The sequence below is a fragment of the Sceloporus undulatus genome, chromosome 4, assembly GCF_019175285.1.
Source record: "Sceloporus undulatus isolate JIND9_A2432 ecotype Alabama chromosome 4, SceUnd_v1.1, whole genome shotgun sequence".
Taxonomy (NCBI): Eukaryota; Metazoa; Chordata; class Lepidosauria; order Squamata; family Phrynosomatidae; genus Sceloporus; species Sceloporus undulatus.
The window spans coordinates 210,428,691-210,454,766 of record NC_056525.1 but is presented as its reverse complement, the minus strand read 5'-3'; the positions used below and the strand labels follow the sequence as shown (position 1 = coordinate 210,454,766).

General features: G+C 38.0%; 1 long non-coding RNA gene across 1 annotated transcript in view; it reads left to right on the top strand.

The window, feature by feature from the left end:
• The first annotated feature begins 7,394 nt into the window (after positions 1-7,394).
• The window catches only part of LOC121927652, a 33,131-nt gene continuing 14,449 nt past the window's right edge, over positions 7,395-26,076 (top strand). Inside the window, exons 1-3 of the long non-coding RNA XR_006103290.1 lie at positions 7,395-7,516; positions 20,799-20,850; positions 24,012-24,081. This is a non-coding gene — a long non-coding RNA (uncharacterized LOC121927652). The remainder of the gene's footprint in view (positions 7,517-20,798; positions 20,851-24,011; positions 24,082-26,076) is intronic.

The window sequence follows — 26,076 nt, the reverse complement described above, 5'->3', positions numbered from 1 at the left end:
CTTAGGATTTCTAGTGAAATGCATAAATGATCTTGGATAAGACATGTTAATTTTAGCAATGTTCATCCAACAGCAATAAACTATGGAATTATTGATATTAAATGTTCATCCAACTGTTATATTCAAACAGACCAAGTGTATTGGGAGGAGGAAGGGAGCCAAAATGAACTTCATTTTCCAATTTCAGGAATCTTCATCCAAACCATTTTTAACCATTTCTAACTATGAGGAGGTTTTTTAAATAGTGTGTCAAGCATTCACATCTGTAAAAATCTATAAATTTCAGCTTATTAAAATAAAAAGAATCAACCACCTCCCACTTACTTTTCAACTTGTTGATGTGGCAATATAAAATGATTATCTGGTGTGCACACTGAAATCTTGAAGATAAATTCATTAGCAATTCAATACCTTGTCTATTACCACTGTTGTGACACAATGCTATTGTTGCCACCCAAAGGTGTAAGTTCAGTGAAGCAGTAGATCTATACTACTATAGGGCTGTATCTCTGTAGATGGCAGCTTGCAGACTAAGCCTTAGCATACTGTGCCATCACTTCACAATAAATTATTTCCTCACTAGAATGGTGTAGTGCTTTGATTGTTGGACTACAATTCTGTAGACCAGAGTTCAAATCCTTGTTTGGGGAAAATCCACTGGGTGACATTGGGCAAGACACACTCTTTCAGTCCCAGAGGAAGGAAAAGGCAAACCTTCCTCTGAACAAATCTTACCAAGAAAGGGTCACCATAAATCAGAAATGATGTGAAGGCAAACTACAACAACTGAAGATTCCTGCCTCTCCGTCCTTTTCCCCTGCCCCAAAGGTTTGCCTGAGGATTAAAAGACCATCAAGACACCATAGGATGTAGAGATCTAATGGGAGGGGGTCAGCAGAAGTAGTACCATCTCTTTTCATGGACTCAACTCTAACAGATCCGGAGAATCATAGAATCATAGAATAATAGAGTTGGAAGAGACTGCAAGGGCCATCTAGTCCAACCCCCTACCATGCAGGAAATCCAAATCAAATCATGGGTAGATAAGGTCTCTTCTCCCTAACCGTGCATTCAGTGTATAGCAGACATGTACAACAGGTAACCCTAGGGTACCATATGGTCCCCAGTCTAGTCTTGTTGTCCTCAAGCACTCTAAATTTCTGATCTTTATTTCCTGCTAACCCCCCCCCCCCTTCCCCATACACATGGTTGAATTGCCTCTCCTGTAAGCCTTCATCAGAAGCAGTTCACCTTTTAAATAGGTTGCAGGGCATTCTTTCACAGTTTAACATCATAACATAGCTGAAATGATGCTGCCATTGCTGCCCCAAGACATTTTGTGAGCTAAGATGGAAGAACAAGATAGCATCTACTAACTTTCCATGTGTAAAACCCAAGCATACTGGTGCCTCAACTGTTTTCCCACAATGGCCATGGGATAATCCTCCACTGAACATGGCAATAGGTTAACTTGGATGCACGGAGAAAGGTCTTCATTGAAAAGTGTGGCGCAGAGCTCTCTCCTACAAAATGTGTGCCTCTTTCCAGCATCTTCCATGTGAGGCAACCACCTCACACTGTTTAATGGCCAGATCACCCTTTGCTTTTAATGTTTTCCCAGGCTATACTGGCCTGAAAGCAAACTATACTGATATTCCTTAGTCTCTCCTCTCTTATTTTCCTGTAACTTTGGAAAATGTTTTGGCAAATGGAAGGGTAAATAGAAGACCTGGCATACGTTTAAAATTGGGTTATATGTGTATTTGACAATAGGCGTTGTCAATTCCATACTGAAAATGCATTTTGAAGTACTCCAAAAGATGGCAAGACTTATCAGCCATAATAGATCCTAAAGGTCTTCATTCGAGGTATTTTTCCACCTGACAAATGAGCTAAAGTGAGTGACTACAAGAGAAAGGACCTTTTCAATGAAGATACCTCTTCTGTGGAATGCCCAGCCACAAGAGGCTCATCTAGCACTTACATTATTCAAGGAATGTTTTAGTGCTTTAGATATTTTTTGTTGTGTGCCTTCAAGTCCGTTCTGACAAATCAGACAACTCTAAAACAAAACCATCACTGAGTTTTCTTGGCAGAATTTGTTCAGTGGGGGTTTACCTTTACCTTCCGCTGAGGCTGTGTGACTTCTCCAAAATCACCAGTAGATCTTTGCTTTTCCCTCTTTGTTGCTGTGTGCCTTCAAGTCGTTTCCAAATTATCATGAACATAAGGTGAACCTATCATGGGTATTCTTCTCAAGATTTGTTTAGTAGAGTTTTGCTATTGCCTTCCCCTCAGGCATAAAACATGGAACTTGCCCAAGGGCATCCAGTGGGTTTTCATGGCTGAGCAAGGATTTGAACGTTGTTCTCCAAAGTGGTAGTCATAGAATCATAGAATCGTAGAGTTGGAAGAGGCCATCCAGTCCAACCTCCTGCCATGCAGTCCAATGCTCAAACCACTGCACTATGCTGGCTCTACTTTTAAGATTACTGAATTACTCTCCCTCCTGATTAAGGAAAGCTCAGATGCCAATAATATTTGTCTTGAACAAGGACATTTCCTTAAAAGGTGTGAATAAGGTTGATGGGCTTGTCATACATTCTGTTGTGCAATGCCTAATGCAATATTATTACATTCACTACTTAGGTTAAAACAAAAGTACCAAGAATAGTGCCAGTCACATTTTGCCAGAGAAAGCACCAGAGCTTTAAACACTGGGATTCACAGTTTTGCAGTGTTAGTGGTTCTTCTTTGGGGAACCAAATCTGTTTTTAAAGAGCAGGGCAATGGGATGCTGTACTGCTTTTAATTTTACTTTTTAAAAGGTGTTTTAATGACTTTTTATGGTATTTTTTATTTGTTTTTAATGTTATGTATAATTTAATTGTGTTTTAATGTTAATCTTATATTGTATTTGATTCTTCTTGTAAACTGTCTTCAGTCCTGGTTGGTGGGGGGATGGGATATAAGTAAAGCTCATCATCATCTGAGGCATTTTCTCACTGAATTTGTCAAGAAATTTGCAAAGTCTTGAATGTTCATCAAAATCTAAACCATTTTCCACCCATCCCTACTTTCTAGTAGTAAAGCCTGTATACAAACGTGAAGAGAATGTTTCTGGTGGCACACAAGAATGTATTTTACTAATGCATCTTTCTTCCCCAATGACAGAGATAAATGAATTTGTTGACACCTCCTGCTGCTATATTGTAAAATATGACACAATGTGCAAGTGTCCAAATGTCTAGCACTCCATTGCATTTCAAGAGTCCTGACCTTGTCTTGATTGTTAACTTTGTGGCATTTTTAGCTAAGACAAAAAGCTGTTTTGCATCTTATCAGAGAATTCATGCATGTCCTGAATGCTTTTCACACTCCTTTTTTTCTTTTCTTTTCTTTTCTCTTCTTTTTTTTTTGGGGGGGGGGGGGAGTCAAAGGGTGGATGGTATGAGGAGAAAGACCTATTCTGCTGCTACTTGAATAGTTACTTTTAAAGGTCACATTTGGAAGTATTTTAAAAGGAACTTTTCCAATGTTATACCATTTTCATAACCATGAAAAGTGTGTTAAAACAATACATCTAGCTCAATGCAAACTATACATGCAACAGTCATCATCACTAGGCTTAACTTAGTGCCATTTCCAGCTTGGCACCCAGATAAAAAGCCCTACTTTCCCATTTTTAAGGTCAGCACTGTTCAGTGGTCCAGCAAATGTACAAACTACTGTCCATATACCTTGTTAAACTTTCACCTTAAACAGAGGTGGAAGAGACACAGAGAGAGAGATGGTAAATTGAAGGAGAAATGAATCCTGCTTAGAAAACTGAAGCACAGAACACAATACTGTGTACAAGCTAGGAATAGTTTCTTCTGGATTGCCAGGTAAGCAGACAACAAAACTTTTAGCAATTATGTGTATCAACGAACAGAAATCATGAGAACTGGGAATACTTTTTAGAATAATTACATTAAACTTAATCAAGATTTGTTATTAGTTCTTGCTCAAGGCCAGTGTGCTTAGCATCTTCCATGCATATGAAATTGCATTAGCTGCAGGCTTGTTTATATTGTTTTGAAAGTAATTCGCATAGTTTATCCTTACAACATTCTTTAAAAGGTGAGGAATGGTTTCAGTTGAATGTAGCGGAGGCTATAATTCTGTGCACATGTACCTGGGAGTAAATACTGTAGAATTTAGTGAAACTGACTTCAAATAACTAAGCGTAGGGTAGGACTGTTATTTATCTTTAAAAGTAGATATCACTGTGTACACTAAAATGTCCCTTTTCAGAATGACCTAAAGTTAATAAGTAAAAGAAGTGAATCGTGTTATCTTTGGATGAAAGTTGTGACTTCAGATGCTCCACATGAGTCTTTAAAACATACTTTGATTTTTTGCAAACCACAAAAGAACAAAACTTATGTTTGGCACCGTATTTCTATGTCTGAAGTCATAAAATTACCCACAAATATCCACCATTTTAGGCAACTCATAAATTAACTGAGTACAGCAGTCATATCATGTGCATTTTGACCATAATCCTCCAGTATTTCACTACATAATTAAGTTGCACAAATGTTACCATTTAAATAATATCATGGACAGAACATCTAAATGCTGGTTTGAAAATAGCTACTTGGAATGTATCCTGTTTAAGAAACCACATTTGTTTTTAGCTATAATTGCATGCAAACAAAATAAACGAAAAAACACTTTTTTTCGCTGATCCAGTATAAAAAGAAAGTATCTGTCATGTGGTGTAAATCAAAGGTTACCACAGTGTTTTGTCTTGGGTATAGGACACATTAGATACATCAACAGTTGGGATAGCCAAAGTTAATTTGAGTGAGATTGCATGGCCCTGATAGCAACAACCTGAATAAGATGGCATTGAGGCATTTATGTGGTGAAGTGTCCTACTGTAAAAAGTCTGGTTTTCTGTTTTAAAGTGATATCAGAGGTATCCGTGCTCCATAAAAATGTGTCCTCTATTTGATGAACTGTCCAATCCAAGTCCAGTTTAAAGATTAAGGACCATAGAAAGGGAGAGCTAGAGATCCAGAAATTGTTCATCAGTAGATAGCTACTTGACAGTTGACTGTTCTTGTACACAAGCCAACTGGTCAGATTCTTGTATCATATTGTACAATTAAATTGTGGGCCATTATTTCTGTATTTCCAAATAAATGTGTGTGTGCGTGTGTGTGCGCGCACGCGGGGGTGTGCGCACACACACACATATATGCATGTTTTATGCAAATTGGTATCCTATTTTGTGTCTTTTTTGGTGATGCATTTCCTTGTCCTTTGTGCTGTCTACTTGCCCCCAACCCCATCCTACCAGGTGCATATCAGCCCTGCATACCCAGAAATGCAGAGAATGAATGCCTAGAGATTGTATCTTAAAACTGTGACAAACGAGAACATTGATGAGTGGAAAGACAGCTCTGGAATTTTCTACTTAATTATTTTGGTATAATGATTGTAAACCAGCTTCATTGGTAACTGGACTCCAGTAGGCTTACAATAAGAAAATTAAGTGAGACAGGCACACCACCATCACCACCATCACATCACCACAAGAGAAGAATGAACAATAAAACCACTCAGTAGAATCAAAGAGCATATCCATAAGCAGTTCAAAAGCAATAAAAAGGTTCTTAGCAGGTGTTAAAAGCTGTTCAAGGCACAGAAGTTCAGGATCCATTTCACCTGATGTCTAAACATTAGCACATAAAGTAACAGGAATATTAGTCATTTATTTATTGTAATAATTCTTCAGCTCCCCTTCATCCTAATGAATTCCAGGAGAATGTTCAACAATAAACGTACAATCTAATTAGAAATGAATCCACAGAACACAAAGTCGTATTTTGTATAAAGGAGAATTCTCCCCTTTTAGTTTGTTTTTCACTACAATGTCTACAATCCAGCAGCCAAAGTTCATGACAGAATAACCCCAAAATACCATACCAAAAGACACTCTGGAATGGGCACAGGGCAGGAAGGGGGAGGAGATAAGAAAATCAGCATAAAAAAGAGCCCGGGACTATAGCAGCATTATGGCACTTTGAAGGATTGTCCAAAATTGGTGGACCAAAACCTGGGATATTTGCATTTCCTACACTAACGTGATTGTGGCATATTAGAAGCCTGAGGTCATGTAGTTCATAGCCTGCAGTATCATATAAAAATGAAGGTGTCCCCCCTATTATGGAGACAATAAGGCTTCATGGAATTTTCCAGGCAAGATTTATTCAGAGGATGTTGCCATTGCCTTCCTCTGAGGCTGAGAGAGTGTTATTTGCCCAAAATCATCCAGTGGGTTTCCATGACTGAATGGAGAGTTGAACACTGGTCTCCCAGAGTCCTAGTCCAACATCCAAACCACTACACCATGCTGGCTCTATCCAGTTTTGTCTCTTCGTTTCATCAAAACCACGTAAGGTAGTAGTATTTTGAATTAATGCTGGATCACTGTAATGGGCAGGATAAAACAGTAAAACTGGGACTCTGTCCAGACATGAGTTTAAGATTGTAAGTGTTTAATTTATTTTCCTGAATGTTGTTCAAACTGTTGTTACAGTCCAGCTTAAAGATTAGAGCTCTGTTGAAGAGGGGTGCTTTTTGCTCTGTACACCTTTAAGGTAAACATACAGGTTTTGAAGTCCTCTTCTGGGCTTAAAATAGCCTGCTGGTGAGGGAAACCTGATGCTGTCTCCATATCTCTTTGCCAATGTTTTATGTTGGGGTCATTTCACATTAGGATTTCCCTCAAAAAAGATGAATTCAAAAATCACAGGTGGGCAGCACCAGGGTGTTGGTGGTTTGCAGGGTTCTGTGGTCCTCCAGGTTTAAAGGCTGGTGCAAGCCCTGCCCTGATCTAAAAAGAGATGGCTTGTGGATTTGCCTTTGAAATCAATCAATAAAATCCAGCTATTCAAAATAAAGCAGTAGTATTGTTAATAGTGTCTGAATGATATTATTGTATCAGCCTTTCTCTTTTTTTTACCCTTAAAATAATTTTCATGTCTCAGGGAAAACCTGAGTGTATTACTTGGTTTACAGCAGAAAACCAAGATTCAAGGTTGATAAACCCTGTCGGAGGCTTTGACATCTAGCCATGCTTCTTTTCTGTTCCTGTTGGTATTAACATCTGAATCTTTAAAAATGGCTTAGCTGCAGTATTATCTGTTTCCATGCCAGGATCCTAAAATCATTAAGTAAATCCTAAAATGATTAAGTCAAAAAAAGAGGGGAGGGGAGAAAAGAAAAAATTGCCTGCTTGGGAATAGCAAAGGGGAGAAGAGCATAATCACACCCACTGCTACCTTGTGGCTGCCTGCATTTAGCAACTGCAGTGGGAGTAACTTCTCACAAGTGAATCAGTAATGGAAAAGCAGTACAATTGGGAGGCTTTTATGGGTTTTGACTGTCAATGAAAAGGAGCACGCCAGGAATGAATGGAAGACATAGCAGCTACAGGACAGATGTAGCGTGGTGTGATAAGGTATGGCCATAGATGCTACTATTCTGCTCTAATTCTGCTTTGGAAACCTTGTGTGATAAAGTCCTACATCTCCAGTTACCTACTCTTAGAAGCTTATTAACAGTATGAAGACTAAAACATATCTTTGCTGTATCCTGTAATTGCTAAGGTGCAATGATGCCATGGACATAATTCTCTCACATCAGTTTCTAGAACTGACTATTCAAGTGAGAACAGCAGTACTACAACTGAGTACTACCAATTTCTAACCTAGGTAGCCTTTGGAGAAGGCTACCATGACTGGTGGCATCAGAAGCTGCTAGTTACAAGTCAGTTTAAAAGACTGCTACATCTGCAACACGTTACATTAATATCTAGTAGAGGAATTTTACAATTGGGGTGCTTCTGCTGAAAGGGCCACTCTGTCTGGTAGTCATCCAAATTCAATCTCACATTGACAGACTGGTTCATGTTACCAATTTTGTGGGGCTTAGACACGATCCCCATGTAGACAGTGGGGAAATTCTACAGGGATGAGTCTTCATTCCATTGAAATGCTAAGGCACAATGATACTGCATGTAGATCTGACCCATGTCCTTGACATCCTTGTGGACATAGGTGAGAACTGGCCCTGACTATGTCTTATGATTTCAAATTATGCTATATACAAATTTATTTCAGTATATGAAAAGGGGATAGCAAGCTCATAAGAAGGAAAATTCAAATTGGGAGACTAGTTGAGGAACCAAATTAAAAAGGGGAAGAAACAGGCCAATTGGCTTGGTACATAATAGCCTCAGTTCTCCCTTAGCTCAACACATACTTTTCAAGCATTTTATGATACAAAGAAAGAGATCTTCAGTGGCATGAACTGTTATTTTGGCACAGATTCAGCACAGCTCAAATGTGACTTTCTTTTGCTCAATCAATATTCCCGCCTCCTTAAAAAGAAGGTTTTTATTATGAAAATGCAAGCACATTAGCCAAAGCACTGCATAGAGGCTGCAGTTTAATAAGGATTTCTCATCAACTTCTGGTTTATGTTGGATTAACATATGAGAGAGCTATTTAAACATTAAAATTAATACATCATAAAACAATAGCAATGCTTCATGCCGAAATACTTTCATTTGAATCATAGCTACTAACAATGGCCATGAATATCTCCATTCAAATTGCTATCATGAATATTGTATAAAATTGAGAATAAACTAAAAGTAAAATTAGAATACATCTTTATAAATTACAATATGTCAAGTTAACAAATGGTAGACTTGTCATATTGAGCAACTAAATGTCTAAATGATCAGTCAGCACTCATAGTGCAGGGGGGGAAACACACTAGCTTTGTTGGCTATAAAACAGTTGCTCGATTTTTCATACTGTCATTCTGCTCTATTAGCAAAGCCTAACACAATTAGGTATGAATATGCAGTAATAACATGCAGATTGTTCCCTCACAATTGCCCCAAGGCAGCCGTCTCAGCCTTTCCGTGCCTGATTTCTTCTACATCATTACAGGCTTGGCATAATTCATTGGGGGAGGGAGGGAGGAGAGCGAGAAGGGGGGAAATACCTCCACCATTCTTGCATGTGGCCAGCTAGTAAAATCATTAGTTGTTGTTAACCATTCTCCCTCAATAGGTTTGTTCGCAATGATCCCCAGCTCCCTGCCACTCCAGCAGTTGTACGCGCTTCCCTTGGGTAATGTTAGACACTACATTTGAGCCTGCCAGAACAATTAACCCTACTGTTAATTAGAATGAAATGTCAGGCACACAGATGGTACAAGCTGGCACCCTGCCATCCCGCCAACTGCTGCTGAAAGCAGCTACCCTACTGCTGACAGCTGTTCAGCCATGTCCCAAACCAGCAGATGTCAGAACTTTCCAGCTGAGGAAAGCTGGGGGGGGGGGGGGGGGGGGGGGGGGAGGGAGCAGAGAAAGAGAGAATGGAAGAGAGGCAAGCAAAGGCAGAGAAGAAAAAGGAAAGGGCTTATGATGATTATGGTTTTATCACCATTGTCATCTATTATCTCTTGTCATACTGCATCAGTCAAACAGAAGTCTCACAAGCAGCATGATGCAAATTAAAAACAATGACACTAATAATCACAAGTAAAACAAACACACTGTGGCAACAGTTTTGCAGAAGTTTAACAAATGAGGCCCAGTATAAGCAAAATGTACCAACCTTCCTAATCCCAGAACCTGCTAGCTATTTTACCTTAATACACGATTTTGGAATTGTACGTTAACAGGCAACTTGTTGTGATACCAGGAACTCCTTGCTGGCATTTTTATTTGCTACACTGCTTGGCAAGATGTGGGGGAAATTATGTAGCTTTTTGGATTTATTATACAATCCTCAAAGCACACCATCAGGGTTACCAAACAGCAGAATCCTTTAAATCTCAAATATTATCTTTCCTGCATGGCAGGGGGTTGGACTGGATGGCCCATGCGGTCTCTTCCAACTCTTATGATTCTATGATTCTATGGTTAAAAAATTGTTGCTCATAATTTCCATCACGTATCTAGGGAGGGAATAATGCATGTGTGTGTGTGGGGGGGTACTTATGTATGTGTCTGTTTGTGTGTGAGAGAGAAAGACACACACACACACACACACACACACACAGATTCTTTATTCCACCTCATAGATATTTCCAAACTGGAGAGGAAAAAAATGGGTGTGTTACAAAAGCAAACCCACCAACCATAATGGTGGATCTCATGCACAGTTCTGCATAACTACCAAGCCTCAGCACATCTTTAACAAGTAATCTTACTAATTTTTTCATTATTCATTAGACCTCAGGCCCATGTTTGCAGAAACAGGAGATGAACTCATTGGAACACAGTGTGTTTCACATCTGTATAACATATGTACCAGTGTGTTCCCTATAATCTGTTTATATTCTGTAGGAAGATACAATTAGTCTTAAGCTCCTGTAGTACACACAGTGTAAACATATTTTCTCTTTAAAAAAAGCCACCCAAGTATGTCTCTCACAAATGACAGGGTACACTGCAAATACACACAGCACACATATGTAAAGCATCTTGAAATCATTGATAAAATCTGACATATAAATGTTTTAAATAAAAATATGCACATATGTAAAGTCCCTATTAAGTTTTATAACATGTGATGAAGCAAACCCAGCTAGCAAGAGTAGCCACAGCCATGTTAAAGTGTAATCACAAAACATAAGAAAACAAGGTAACTGTAGTACCTTTAGATAGGAGTCTTATACATGCCTTTCTGAAATAAGCCCCTCTAGGTTTCCTTTGGAGAAAGCATGTGTCATATACTGCTCTATCAGAGACTGACAAGAATTGTCACATAGCTAAAAAGGTACATCTGAAAAGTGAAAAAAGATCTTTTGTCAGTTATCTCTATCATTGTTAGCACCAAACTAGAGCAATAAATGGCCACACCTGAAAACATTTCCGAGATTAGAATCCCTGTGTGTGGATCAGAGGTATTGACTGAAAGAGTTGAATAATTTGGTGTCTACATAAAGCAGGCAGAAGGTATTGCTATTAGCATGATCTTGTACCCAGTTTTACAAAGGACAGTCCTCTGTCTAAATATGCTCTCACTTTGAAGGCCTGCCCATGATGGTCTTTCAAGTGTCCCATCAAAAGTTAGCACCTGGGCAACAGAATGACCAGTTATCTACATCACTTAGTCCCAGTCTTCCCCTCTATGATGACATGTATTATATGGGCCCATACAGACAGGCCAAAATAAAGCTACTTCGGCTCACTTTGGAGGTATGCTGTTTAAATGCTGCATGTGTCCTAAGAGGCTGGAAGGCACGCCAAAGCAAGCCATGCTCCAGTCCTAAGGACTGGAGTGCAATTTGGGGGACGCTTCTAGCCTCAAGATGTGTGTGTCATTTAAGCAGCATACCTCCAAAGTGGTCTGAAGCAGTTTTATTTTGCCCTGTCTGTTCAGGCCCTTATTCTCTTTAAATTATAATAATTATTTATAAATCTTAATTCATACATGTAAATCAGCATACGAAAATTTTATACAGATCATTGTCCCCCTTTGTCTTCTGCTCTGCAGATGCATAGGCAAACACCCTAACTGCTTTGCTGACCAAGCAAGGATAGGAAGTCAGGTTGAGCATTCACTCCTACATCATGTTATTATTGTCCCACTTCTGAATTTTTATTCAAGTCCTTGCCAGTCTAGACATTTCATACTGCCTGACAACAGCAACGCCAGCGTTACAGAACAGCAACTAGCAAAAGCAACTACATTTCTATACCGCTTATTAGTGCATTTAAGCAGTCCCTAAGCGGTTTACAAAGCTTAAAAAATGTAAGTTAATTGCCCCCAGCAAACTGGGTACTCATTTTAGAGACCTCAGAAGGATGCAAGCCTGAGTCAAGCTTGAGCCCTTCGCTGGTACTGAACTGACAACCTTATGGTTTTGAGTGAGTGGCTGCAGTACAGGCATTTAACCACTGCACCATCCCATTCCTATGGAGGGCTCCACAGCTCAAACAGTCCACTACAATTCAGTACACTAGGAGTGCATAGATACTGTAGAAATAAAACAGTTTGATACCACTTTAACTGTCATAGCTCCATCCTACAGAATCCTGGGATTTGTAGTTTTGTGAAGCACCAGCACACTTTGGCAGAAAAGGGTAAAGGCCTTATAAAACTACAAATCCCAGGATTCCATACGCTAGAGCTTCAGTACTTAGAGTAGTGTCAAACTGCATTATTTTTACAGTGTAGATACACCCTCAGTCCTAGCTGAGAGCATGATGTTCCCATTTCACCACTAAAACAACCTTTGTCATTTAATACAAAAGCCTATTTCATTTGAAAAAAATGAATTTTGCACTAAATTATTTCAAAAGTGAGTTCATATCCCATGTTTCACTGAAGATGTATGGTAGAATCTGACTGTTCACAAACTCTGGAGCTCCCTGCTAAAGGATGCTATGTTCATACTTTTTGTCATCTTTTGTTTTCTTCTGGCAGCACACAAATACATTTATATTCAGACATTCAAGACTTCAGCATGCAATGTGGTCTGCTATTATATGAAGCCTATTTGCTTTGCTGCTGGCTATCTCTTTTGTTGTTCAATGGTGTTTCGTTATTAAACTGTCCTAAATTGTGTATATCTGTATTTTGTTAACTGCTTTGAGCACATTCTTGGGGGTAGAAAAAACTGGATATAAAATGAATGAATTAATTAATAAGTCACAATGATTAAAGGCATTATTTTAATAAAAACCTTCTAAAACCTTTTATGTTAACTATCTATTGGCTTCAAAAGAAAGTTTTTGCCTTGTGTATTTAATATATTGTAATCCAACAAAAAGGAAAATATATGTGTAAAAATGTTAATTTTATAAGTATTGAAAGTGTGCAGTGATCCTATATGATCGCTACCATTTTGGTAATTACATTCTATATAGATTAGCAAAATACATATGTATAAAAAATGCCATCAGTCTCTGAATAAAACACATGGATTCATAATTATCACTTGATAATCAGATTTCAGACTTCTAAAAGGGAAAGTTCAAAAACAGATCAGTGATCTATTATGTAAATCAAATGAATCACTCTTCAGAGATAAAGGGAAAGAATGTTACCACTTGGAAAGGAATTAAAACAACTATGAAATTTGCTATTTGCTCATTCAAAGCAATCTGCTCATTTCCTTCATCAAGGCAAACTACTTAATATCAAGAAACAATTATCCTCAAAAGCAATCTGTTGTCAAGCAAAACCATGTCAAGGACCATAACAACTGTACTCAAAGTGTTAAATCACATACAGAATGCAGTGCTTTGAGGAACAGGAAATCTGCACCTGTGACATTCTATGGTATTCAAGGGACCATGGACCAGATATATCTATAAGAAAGGAGCTGTAATATTCTTATGGCAAGTTGCCCATTCTCTCCACTTCCTGGAAACTTAATTGCCAGAACCTGTTAATATAAAGTATGCTAATGTGGGATACTAACATCCCAAAGCCATCTGGTAGGCAAGTGAGAATAATTATCCAAATGACACTCTCCAAGAAGTGCCTGAGATGACAAGGCTAACAACTGAAAGACATCTCAAGATCTAGCTGTGGGCTGCAAGTCTGGGAGGTTGCTAGTAAAAAGACACTTCTGGGGACACAGCTGAAGACAGACTGTAGTACTGGGAGAACAAAATCAAGCTCATTTTAACTGAGTGATGAAATGGTCCAGGAACAAAACAGTTTAACGGATGCCAAACGTAGTAAACAGAAGGAGGACTTCTGTAGAGTCAGTGAGGAGTGATATTAGCAGCAGGTGAAACAAGGATCTAAGATTCTTTCAGGCCAAGGAATTGCCTGGATTTTCATGTACGTGTATTTGTTCATTCATTCCCTGTCTCCCATTTTATGGAATAAATGATAAGGCTCTCATGTTCTGGATGCCGGTTTAAAATCTTTTTCAGTACAGCAGTGGTAATTTTTATTTGTCATTAAAAATATGATTTTATAGAACATTGTTGGTGGTCTTTCTTCTAACTCTCCCCTTCCATTTCTTTATTAGAATCCAAGTCTGACTAGTATAATCAGTTTTAAGGACCGACAATAGCTATCAATAGCATATCACCCAAGTCAGCAAAATGAGTTGCTTTTGTGCTATCTATAAATAGTTATCATTTAAATTTTGTGAATCACAAAAACCTTTGCCTAATTGGAACCCCAGTTATTTAATAGGATTTGGGCTGTTCTTTCAACATGTACTTTGGAGGGGAAAATACACTTCAGTCCAGCAGATTTTGTCCTTCCCTACATTTAATAGGTTATGAAAAGCAACAAAAATCACTATGAGAAGGAACATATTGAAGCAAAACAAAAATTAAGACACCCCTTGCAAAAAAAAATCTTGCTTTGACCACAGCTTCATTCTCTCGATTTTGAAGGACAAATAAATTGATTTTTTAAAAGAGGTGCATTTTTCTTTCCTTGTACTAAGGTACTTGGACCGGTGCCACCTCACAAACAATGGCAGGATGTTTCAAGCCTATATTAATCCATAGGGGCATTCAACACATTTATATGAATCAAGGACACTGGTTATGTGTCTTGGATTACAGGGCTGATTATACGCATACTGAATATATCTCAGACAAAAAGAATCTCATTTATGTCATCAGGGCATACTGCTTCAGGCACAAAGCAAGGTAGTTTCTCTGGGACAGTAGTCAATCTACATAAACTCCCTGAAGTACAGTCTGATTTTTCAATGTGTATTCATTACATCTAAGTCGGTCTTCATGACTCTCACCAAAAAGAAGCTGTTGATCAAAGCATGCACTTTGTAGCGTGAAGACAGATTACTCCATATGAATACGAAAGCTACTGTACAGGAACTGATTCAAACACAGTACAATTCTCACTGCAGCAGTAGTCAGAGTAGATTAGTCATGCAATCCCCATTAATTAGTGTGTGGGTTTTCTTACCATGTGTGACACTTATTAATTATCTTGATTGAGTGCTTAATTGTGCAAATGTTCAAAGCCCATGTTTTACTTGAACACAGTGTCAACCATCCGTTGCTAAAGAATGATAGCAAAAAGGAGATCCTGCAACATAATGTGTGAGAAAATGGAGATTATGAAATTGAAGAAACCAAACCTAAATTTTTAAAACAATATCTGAAAATGCTAGAATTATACCCGTGCAATATACATAGAGAACAAGTAACATACAAAGGTGGTGCAACAACTCATCAGAAAATGTATGTGATCAACTGAAAATGTTCTATCGATGTAAAGTATTAATTATGTTTAATATGAAATACCTAAAAATAGAAGATGCAACCAAAGCATAAAGAGAAGGAATCCCAATGAATTAAACCTCTTGTCCTAAGATTAAAAAGAACTTGAATTATATGAGAATTCCAGTCAATTCTCTATTCCAGGGAACAGTAAAATAGCCCAAGTCCAAAGGACTGTTTTTGCATGCAAAATAAAATATGTTCCACCCAAATACTCAGAGCAAAAAAAATACAGAGTGCAATAAAAGTGAAATAAAATAAGATACAATAAAACACACTCTTCTTGTATATTCAATCAGTGAATTCCAATGTCTTGCCAATGAAGATGTTTCAATTTCCCCTAGATGGGCAACTTACTGACATCCACAGCATATCAGTTCTGCTTCACCTATCATGTTTTGGTGAAAAATGGGGCAGGGGATATTTATTTGGTTGTGTGTGTGTGTGTGTGTGTTACATTGGCTGGGACAAAAACAATACACCAACTATGTTTTCTCTTTCTACATGGCAAATGGTTGGAATATGGGCATTGCTTGCAGCTAAGCCAGTAGGATGCTTGCATTACAATCTAAAATGTCTCTAAAAAGTACATAGGAATTAGGTGGAATGATTTCATTTAGAAGGAAACTTGGGCTTTCCTTTTTCGAACAGGAACAGTGATGGTAGAGTCTTCTATAGATCCAGGGTCCTTGAGAGACCTTGCTTTTTCTGGCAAGTGAGTGAAAGGATAATGAGGCTATCAAGTTTTACTGTTATCATATCCAGGGGTAGCCATGTTGGCCATAGAGCAAATTACAACATCCAAAATCCACAAACCAGTGATACCTTTAACTGATCAACCAAAATGCACAAAATAAATGATGAAAGCTTTAAAAGCTCCACTGGGATCTTCATCAGGCAAAGGCATTAAGAATCATAAGGGGGGGGGGGGGGGGAATAAAATGAGGATATATGTCACAGACTTGCATCTCAAGGTGTTGGTGTTGCTGGAGGGATATCTATGCAAACAGGCCCCTCCTCCTTCTGGCCATGTGGCAGTGGGAACAAAGCATTCCAAAGTCCAGGAGATAAAATTTGAGTCCCATTAGCAATACAAAAATGTACTTCTTCTGAGAGCTCCCTAAGATGGCAGTCATGCTGATTCTAATTATTTGTGTATCATCATATGCACTGCTAAACTTTGAGGAGAGGATTATGTAGACGTATACTGTACATATCAGTGTGTGCTGTGAACTGGTACTGAACAGATGGCTAGAATATATTTTAATCATTCCCAAGGCCTGTTGCATATGAAATTTTGTTTTGTTTTGTTTTGCAGGGCATGGTGATGCTGGTGGGATAAACTGTGTTGGGGGTGGTGGGCTCTGCTTGTTTGGAAATCTTTAAACAGAGGTTGGATGGCCATCTTTCAGAATTATTTAGTTGTGTATTCCTACTTGTCAGAAGCAAAGGATCCTGTAGCACTTTTGAAACTAGATAAGAGAAAGAAGTTTGTAGAAATAGATACAAAAACATAAGCTTTTGCATATTTTAGTCTGTTTCATCAGATGTATCTGATCTGGTAGACTTAAGTCTATGAAAGCTTATGCTACCAACCTTTTTCTCCCAGTTTGTCTTGAAGGTGCTACAAGAACCCTTTGTGTACTAATCCAGACTAGCACAGCTGGACAAGGTGACACTTTTGGCTCTAGGATTTTGTCTTCAGTGTCACGAACTGTTATTAAGATAAGCTCAGATACAATTTTGCGTTACTCAATCATACCCCCTTATAAGGAAAATTTGTATTATGAAAAGGAGGAGGTCACCCTGAAAAATTGCCTGTGCAGACTAGGCAATGTGGTGCAGTAGTATGAATGCTGGACTATGAATCTGGAGTCCAGAGTTCAAATCCCAGTTTGGCCATGTTAAACCCACTGGGTGACCTTGGGCAAGTTATATTCTCTCAGCCTCAGAGGATGGTAATGGCAAACCGCCTCTGAAGAAACTTGACAAGAAAATCCCATGATAGGGTCAACATAAGTTGAAAACAGCAATGAGAGCAGCAGCAACAACAGACCAGGCAATGTTCCAACAATTTCTAGAGGACCCTTAGCTTTGTGGATGCACCTGGACACCATGTACTGCATAGATAGGCTGCTCCAAAGACAGCAGCTTCCTTTTTGGATGAAGACAGTTTTTCCCTGCTCCTATTGTGCGTGTGTGCAGCTGCTGCAGTCGTGCCCAAGAGGAATTCTGCTAGAATGCCATGGTCTTCTGTCTAGCTCAGGCTTTAGAGGGGCAGGGTATTAAAAACTATCTCATAATCTGAATTAATGATGTGCCCTGAGCTGTAATTAAATTATTAGTCCCAACAACAAGAGTAAACCTACTGAATTACTGAATTATTTTTAAATTGTTGAAATTTATGTAATTGCTGGTTTACCAAGTGCCAAATGATTCAGTGAGTCCATTCTAGTTGGGATTAATAATTTAATTTGGTTTATATTTGAAAAAGTAGAAAGTTACTGGACCAATCTATTGAATAAGGGAAGCAAACATCTTAATCTGTTTCAGAATCTAGACCCATCTTTAATCCCTAAACTCCACTTTCTCACCTGGGGCACAATCATACTCAAAGCTCTCCACCACTCACGACTGTCCATTGCTAGATGAACTCCTGAGGGATATGAAGAAACTTCATCCATGTCCCCAAGCCTATCAACCATGATGAGTAATTACTGTCACTTTGTCAAGATGACCAATTTGCAAGCTTCCTGCATAAATGCATCTGCTATACAATTGTGGAAGAAACAAAAATATGGCCAAAAGATTGCTAGAAGATTTAAGAGTTATACACAGCAACATAAAATGGCAAATATTTCCAGAATATTTGCAAATAAACTTTGGAAAAGATTGTACATTAGGCAAATGCTAAGCCATTCTTTTCAAACAGCCTGATCTATTAGGTAAGGTTCAAGGCACCACACAGCTACATGTGTAAGTATGACCTTATTGCTGATCTTACAATGCACTTACTATCTTGTTCGTCTCTAATAATGTCTCTTCCACTACAAACAATTTATTCTACCTCACGTTCATCAAGTGCTCATAAATCAACATTAGACTCCTTCTTACTGAGTTGCTGATTTTTAACTTGCACAGACAGCAGCAGCGTTGGGAAGCGTAGTCTAATATCGGCACACATATTGATTTTAATTAGTCTAATTAGTTCATTATGCCAAAAATCAAACAGACCATTCATTACATTCCAAACTAATGGCATATGATCAAGGATTTCATATGATAATGAGTCAGATCAATTATCACTCATAAAGGAAGTCATTAACAAGTGTAAACACTGCCAAGCCTAATGCCATTGCAAATTATGAAGTCATGGCTTGGCTATTTGCATAAGCATACTAATTTTATATCCAGATAATTTTATTTCAAGATCTACCATCTCTTTAATGCTCATTAGAAAGATACATTCTGAAAGGAAATTGTTAAACCCTAGATTTAAACTCCATGGCACTGTCTGCTTCCAGAAGCTTAAACACACATATTCTTTATTGCCAGGCACTGTAAAACACACAGAGAGAATTAGTCTCCACCTTTTTGAAGAACAGGAGCAGGAACACAAGAAATCCAGGATAGCATGAGCAATGCTGAGAAGGCAGATGCTTAACCCTTTGCCAATCCTTGGGCTCCACTTGACTTTCCAAGGCCCATTAAAACCAGTGGAAAACACCAGACCAGCTGCAGTTTTCCAAACATCTAGACAATTGGCTTTTAAAAAAAAGAAGAATATTCAGATAAGAGTAAAAACTAAAGAAGCACTACTCCGATGTCATTTTTCTCCACTTCCACATTTAAAAAAGGTGTCTTGACACTTGGTAGAGCGTAAAAGTATTGGGTTTCCAATGCTTGGTAGTTCTATCGTTTCATCTACACATGAAATGCAAGTGTGAATGGCAATCCTTATGTAGCCAAAATGGCAGCACCCACAGGGTCTGGGGTTATGCTCATTGGCCATGGAATGCTGAGTTAAGCATTGGTAGAAAAGGAATATCTTGGAAGATAACATACTAGCTGGCTGGAATCCTGAGCAGAAGCACTCCATGGTGGAGTCACTCTGTTTCAGGTCCCACTTGTGGCCATTTAGACCCATCATAACTCCTTAAGGCTCCTTACAAGATGCTAATAGATTTTGCTTGTTTGTTCCAATCAACCAGGACTAAACAGGTGACAGTCCCCCAGAAGACCTTTTTGTCTGCTGCTATTAAAAATACATCTCTTCCAGCAGGCCTACCCAGGCAATGTTAAATTATGATATATTTTTTTGAAGAATGTACTTATATGAGTGTATTTTAATGGTTTCATAGTATTTTATTTTACCTGTTGGTTTTATGCGTTTTGTTTTTTAATTCTGTTTTGTTGTACCCTGCTTCAAGCTTTCAGGAGAGATGGGACAGAAATAAAAATTATTATTATTATTATTATTATTATTATTATTATTATTATTATTTAGAAACTATATAGAATGTGTCAGAAATGGATGCGGTTCCTCCAGAATAGAGCACCTTGAAGCCCTGTTCACTCTTTACTGACAGTGGGCTTTGTTGTTATGCTAGTTGAAAGAGTTATGCTAGTTGAAAACTTTGACCTGATAGTCTAACCATTAAAAAAAAAACCAAGCCAACACAATAAATTGAAAAACACATAGCCCAATAAAGTAGTAATAAGCTATCTAGTCTCTTATCCAATTGTGTATGGGACAGCTAGGGCAAAACATACTCAGACTACTGGATTTAACATTGGCACAAGGTTTTGAAATGAGGTTTCATTAAGCAATATATACTTCATGCTAATAGACTGACAACACTAGCCAACTTGCTTCCCCCTATCAACTGATTCTTCTTTTAGTCTTCACAGGTTTCACGATTTTTCTAGAAAAAAAAGAAAAAAAATAGGGGGGAAACTATGTCCATGTCTAATTCAAAGATATAGCCATATTAGTCTGGATCAGAATGCAAAGATATCTTGTGACACCTCTGAGACAATATTTCTTTGCTCTAGTAAAATCCTAACCCAGTTTTCCATTATTTTTCTTTGATCATCCAGTAGTTTTACACTAGTCATAGTTTGTCCATCTCAGCTGATGCTGTGCAACTTATCCACCAAGCAAAATGGATTCGCCAAAGATTTTCTGCATATACTACATTTAAATCACTATACCACTTTTAAAAGTGTATAAAATAACCACCCAGATTAAGATTCCTGTTTATACATCTTACTTGGGTACAAATTCAATTGACTTTAGAAGGCCTAAGAGAGATTTTGCACATTTGGTTTAAGTAAAAGCTCACATATGTTAGGCTTATCTCCTCCCAGCTTGGTTTCTCACATTGCTTGGTATAATAAATGGCAACAATATTGTATAACTAAGCATATAAAGGGCATATGCCAGGATGATGTTGCCACCATGAATAACTTTCAAACCAAATATCTGTTTCAGAGGTTAAGAAACTGGGTTAAAGAAGATGTTGGAAAAAATATAAATTCAATAGGTAAGTCAAGCAAGAATCTCCTATAACATAATATTCATCTTGTATATATAAATTTTATATATAATTTCATAAAAGCCTCAATTTTGCCATTTTAAATAATTTTACTTTGGCATTATATTTGATGGGACCTGATCATCCATGAATTTTGGTATCCTTGGGGGGGGGGGGGGGTTATGTGTGTCCTTAAACCAAACCTAAGGGGATATCAGGGATCTACTGTATACTATTGGCTATTTTATGATTGCTTCCATTCATGACTTTTTAGAAGACAAGTAAAGAAAATCAACAGCAGGTGCCTCTCAGCCGTATCTCTTTGTGGTCAATCAGCTTGGTTACTTCACACACACACACACACACACACACACACACACACACACACAATTTTTCTTGACTAACATTTTCACAAACAAATGTATTTCTTTTGTTTAGTAGATAGTCCTCCCCCTCATCCACCTTTTAAAATGCTAACAGCAGCAAAATGATTCCAAGTTATACACATTTTAGAAACACAGTATTTTATCCGAGCATTCACTACTTGAACAACAAAAAAAAAAGACTTTTCTTCAAAAGAGTTGGCAAAATAGAAGGCCAAGGTCAGTTAGATCACTTGCTGTTTCAGCAAATTGCTAAGAAGCTTCAAATTCTTAGGAGATTTTGTTCCACTGACTATAAGGGAAGAAAAGTAAGCACCCCAGCTTTTAAAGAAATACCTCTTAGATAGTCCGATACTTGCTTTCAACAAAGTAGGCCAGGTCCGTGACTCATAATGGATGGCCAAAGGCAATGTTTTCTGATTTCACTGACCTCTCAACACTCTACAGACAGGAAATATAAATCTAATGATTAAGTCATGGCTTCCTAGACCAGACACTGGAAGAATTCTTGCAATGCATAAAAAACAGAATAGGTGGTAAATAAGTTTTTGGGTGTTTTGTCCATAGCCTTCCACACAGTTATATTATGGTGTTAAATTTATAAGGTATCAAATCCTTTACACGTAGCAGTCTTTTAAAAATAATGGCACTCTGCTAGTATCATGCATTCCATTTTTGTCTTTTCTAAACAGCATTGACATAATCAAATATGTATTGCAAAATGTTCTGATAATTAGTACAATGTACAAATACATCTAAGATCGAGGACTTTAGATTAAGACATTCCTGAAGTTAGTCTTTAAAGCTACTATATAATTTCTAATTTCTACATGTTTTTATTCCTCCTATTGCTCCTATCTTACTCTTTCACTTTTAACTTGACTGCTATAGTAGTCAGGACCATTTGCCAAAAAAAGAAAACCTATATTTTCCTACTAATTAATGAAATAAAATGTAGAGATTAATAAGAAGATGAGAGTGTGCTTATCAGGGGCTACAACTGATAGCTTGCAGTTGCTGTGAAAGGCACATATTCATGTCCCCAGATGCACTCAGACATCAAAATAATCCCATATTCATCAGAACTGTTGGTAAACAGGAGCATGCTAGATTATTCCTCCTTGGCTCCTTGTGCAAGTGGTTAATGTCTGTGTTCAAATGTTTGTTGTTGTTGTTGCATGCCTTCAAGTAGCTTCCAACTTATGACTAACCTAAGGTGAATCTATACATAGAGAGATCTTGTAGCACCTTTGACACTAACTGAAAAAAATTGGCAGCATGAGCTTTCGTAGACTTCAGTCTACTTCCTCAGATACATTTGTGATTGTAAATCTAGCACAAGGTTTTCTGGGCAAGATTTGTTCAGAGAGGGTTTGCCTTTCCCTTCCTCTGAAGGTCACAGAATGTGACTTATCACAGGTCACTTAGGGGGGTTTCATGGCCGAGTGGGAATTTGAACCCTGGTCTGTACAGTCATAGTCAAACACTAAACCACTACACCATACTGGCTTTCAAATGCAACAAGGGTATATTGTAGGGTATATGACTGATTTGTTTGTGAGAGAGACAAGCCAGAATCCTAGGTTTAGACATTACACTAAACAAACCACAGATGGCAGATCTGTTATTTATTTAGCAGCTCTGACTTTTAGGAACAGTGAAGGAAGAGCAACAAAGCACACAGCTTGTTAATAATAAACTAGGAAGCTGGCTTACTGTCACATCAGAATGTGACCACTGATTGCAACATCATAAAAATGTAAAACAGGCAGCAAGATCAAACACCACAGATGGAGCTTTCATATTGATCCATGTTACTCATTCAGTATTTTCAGGAGGAACCAATCTGCAAATTTAAGTACAGACTGTAGTACTGTACTCTATATGCATGTGTGTACTACCCTTAAAAAGCACAGCTCATCCAAGGGCATGGAAGGAGCAAGCATGGACTGGTAATAAGAACAGTGCTTTTTTTTAAGGAGACATAGTTTGTGATGCAACATTTCCTTTGATAATTTTGTATGGAGGCAATGGTGGGAGAAAATAATAATTTCTTCATTGCCATCACCTCCACAAAAAGATCCAGTGACCTATAGGACCTATTTATTTGGAATCACTCAGCTGTTTTCTGCCAATGTTCTTCCACACAGTCTCACTCATTTTATCATATCCAGTTACCCAGAAAAGCAGGAAACTTCATTGGCTCATCTAGGGGAACAGGGTTCTTAGAGGGATATGCAGGGCTGCCAAATCACAGGAAAATTCTCAAGAGCATTCAGAAAATGTTTTAGATAGATCAGCCTGCTGGGGCAAAGCATCTTAATCAGTGCCTTTTCCCTGCAGAGGCTCTAAATCCTAGTAAATCTAAACTCTGCTTGGCATAGATGTGTCCTCCAAAACAGAATTATGTAAAGTCCCTCCATCTCAGAGTTAGAGAAGGTGCAGGTGTTGGACCACATGCACTTCCAAAACTGTTTTTGTGCCCCTAGAGCTCCAAGAAATTATATTCACTCAAACCTCCCCACATATCCTCTTGACATTGCTATACTTCTCTTTTCCCAAAGTGTTTTAGGCCTAGGAGCTGCATTCTGGTTCATTTCCTGGGTAAATAAATGCAACAAATAGTTAAAGTGTCCCCATACACAATGTTTTCAAAGGGAAAAGGGGGGAAATGTAAACATTTTGAGAATGGAGGTGCATGTACCCCCAAGGTATAATATATAAGATTATATATATATATAAATATATATATATATGATTTATTTATATTCCGCCTTTTCCTTGCAGAATCAAGGCGGATTACAAGACAAAGGCATCAAAAATACAAAATACACCAGCCATCAAAAACATCACAAAGGTACTGCAAAGAGCTAATACAGCTCCCCAACTCCTAGCTATTGCCCTTTATTTCTCTTTATTTAAACACATCATCCCACTAAGTGCAGAAAACCATGTCCAATGTCCTGAAAAATAAGTGGGCCCAGAAAACAACTGGGACAAATCCATGCTTGCCATGGAGGTCATGAACTCATACACAGCTTCCAACAGGACAGTCTATATTGGTCCTCTAGCACACCACCACCACCTAACTCAAAGATCGTGGATCAATTAAAAAAATGTAAAGGCACCTTTTTTTGTGCACTGTGTCCTGGAAAACTCAAAGACCATTTTATTTTGTAGAAACTGTGTTTAAAATCATTTGATCCATTGTAGTTGATAAAAGAACACACCTCTCTTGCCAAAGTATTTGTTGTTATGTATCTTCATGTTGACTCCAATTAATGGGTTTTCTTGGCAAGACTTCTTCAGAAAAAGCTTGCAATTGTCTTCCTCATGGGCTAAGACAATGTGACTTGTCCACAATCACCCAGTGGATTTCCATGGGTGAGTGGAGATTTCAACCGTGGTCTCCCAGAGGCCTGATCCAACACTCAAAACACTATACCATACTGGTTCCATCCCAAGAATAGGTATGATATAAGATATTAGTTGCTACACTAATTTTGAAGAGTAATCGGCAATGCAGCAATTTGCTGTCAAAACTCTGAAGTTGAAGAGCAAAAACGTCTTCAATTTTTTTCCATTTGTGAGCACACTGAACATTTTTACTTCTGAGGCTTATGCAACAAAGGTAAGTGTCCCAATTATGACCCTGATACTGGGTTATTAAATGTAATTTCAGAAGAAAGTCTCTTACAGGGACCACCTATATTAACTATAAAGATATGTTGTGGACTGAAAGTAACAGCTAAATGTACAAGTCCTCAGCAAGTAACTTACACAATGGGATATGTACCATTGTAGCAAACTGTCCCTTTCACTCTCCATCATGCCTACACTTCTGCAAAGCAACAGACTGTGTCAGTGCTCAGAAGCACAGCAATTTCACAATTTCTCTGCAGCAAATATTTTAGCACTTCATTAGGAGTTATGAGTAACTACAGAATGTCTCACAGCAGCAGGGAGATAATGAGGAACTAACAAGCATTAATGTGGCATTTTGCCCAGAGCAGAGCAAGCTTCCATTTTGCTAGTCATCAAATGAGAGGATGCTTGTAGAATCACATGTGATTGAGACAATATCCCTTTGGAAATTTACACTGCTAATCATTTTATCATCATTGTTGCAGAATTCTATGTGTTTTTTTTCCCCAATTAAGTATCCTGAAAAGTCCAAAGTTATATCTTTTCCCCAAAATAAGATCATATTTATTTTAATTGATTTTCCCCACAGTAAATTTGTATATTCTCCAGTTTTTTTCTAGGAATTTTCACTACATGAGAACTTTTGGATTATTATCTATGTAAAAAAGTTTAATTTACATTTAGTTGGATCTAAAGGAGCTTCCTCCCTAGGAATGAGAAAGCACCTCCCTCAACAAGATAAAATTCTCTGCAGGGTTGTGTATTAGTTTAATTTGAAATTTAAAAAATAAATGCACAAGGGTCTATATTCATACTTCATTTAGATTTTAAACATATTAATTCAAATTGGTCTAAATTAATTCATTCAGAATTAAAATGTTATTACATCTAAATTTGTGGGGTTTTTTTAAGGGGTCAATTATTTTGCTTCAAGTTTGTTTCAAATAAATAAGAAGGAATGCAAAGAGCTCTTCATTCACACACTGTGGAACATAGTATTCAAATAGTCATGATAGGGGCTGTACAAACAGCCCCGAAGGGACGGCTTTCAGCCGCCCCTTTTTCAGCCAGATCGGTGCTGCAGCAACCACACGCCAGGACCCCAATCTGGCCTTTCCAGGGCACAAAAAGAAGCCACAAAAATTGGCTCCTCTTTGTGCCCTGGAAAGGGCATGATAGCCATGGTGCTGCGGCTATTCAGTGCTCT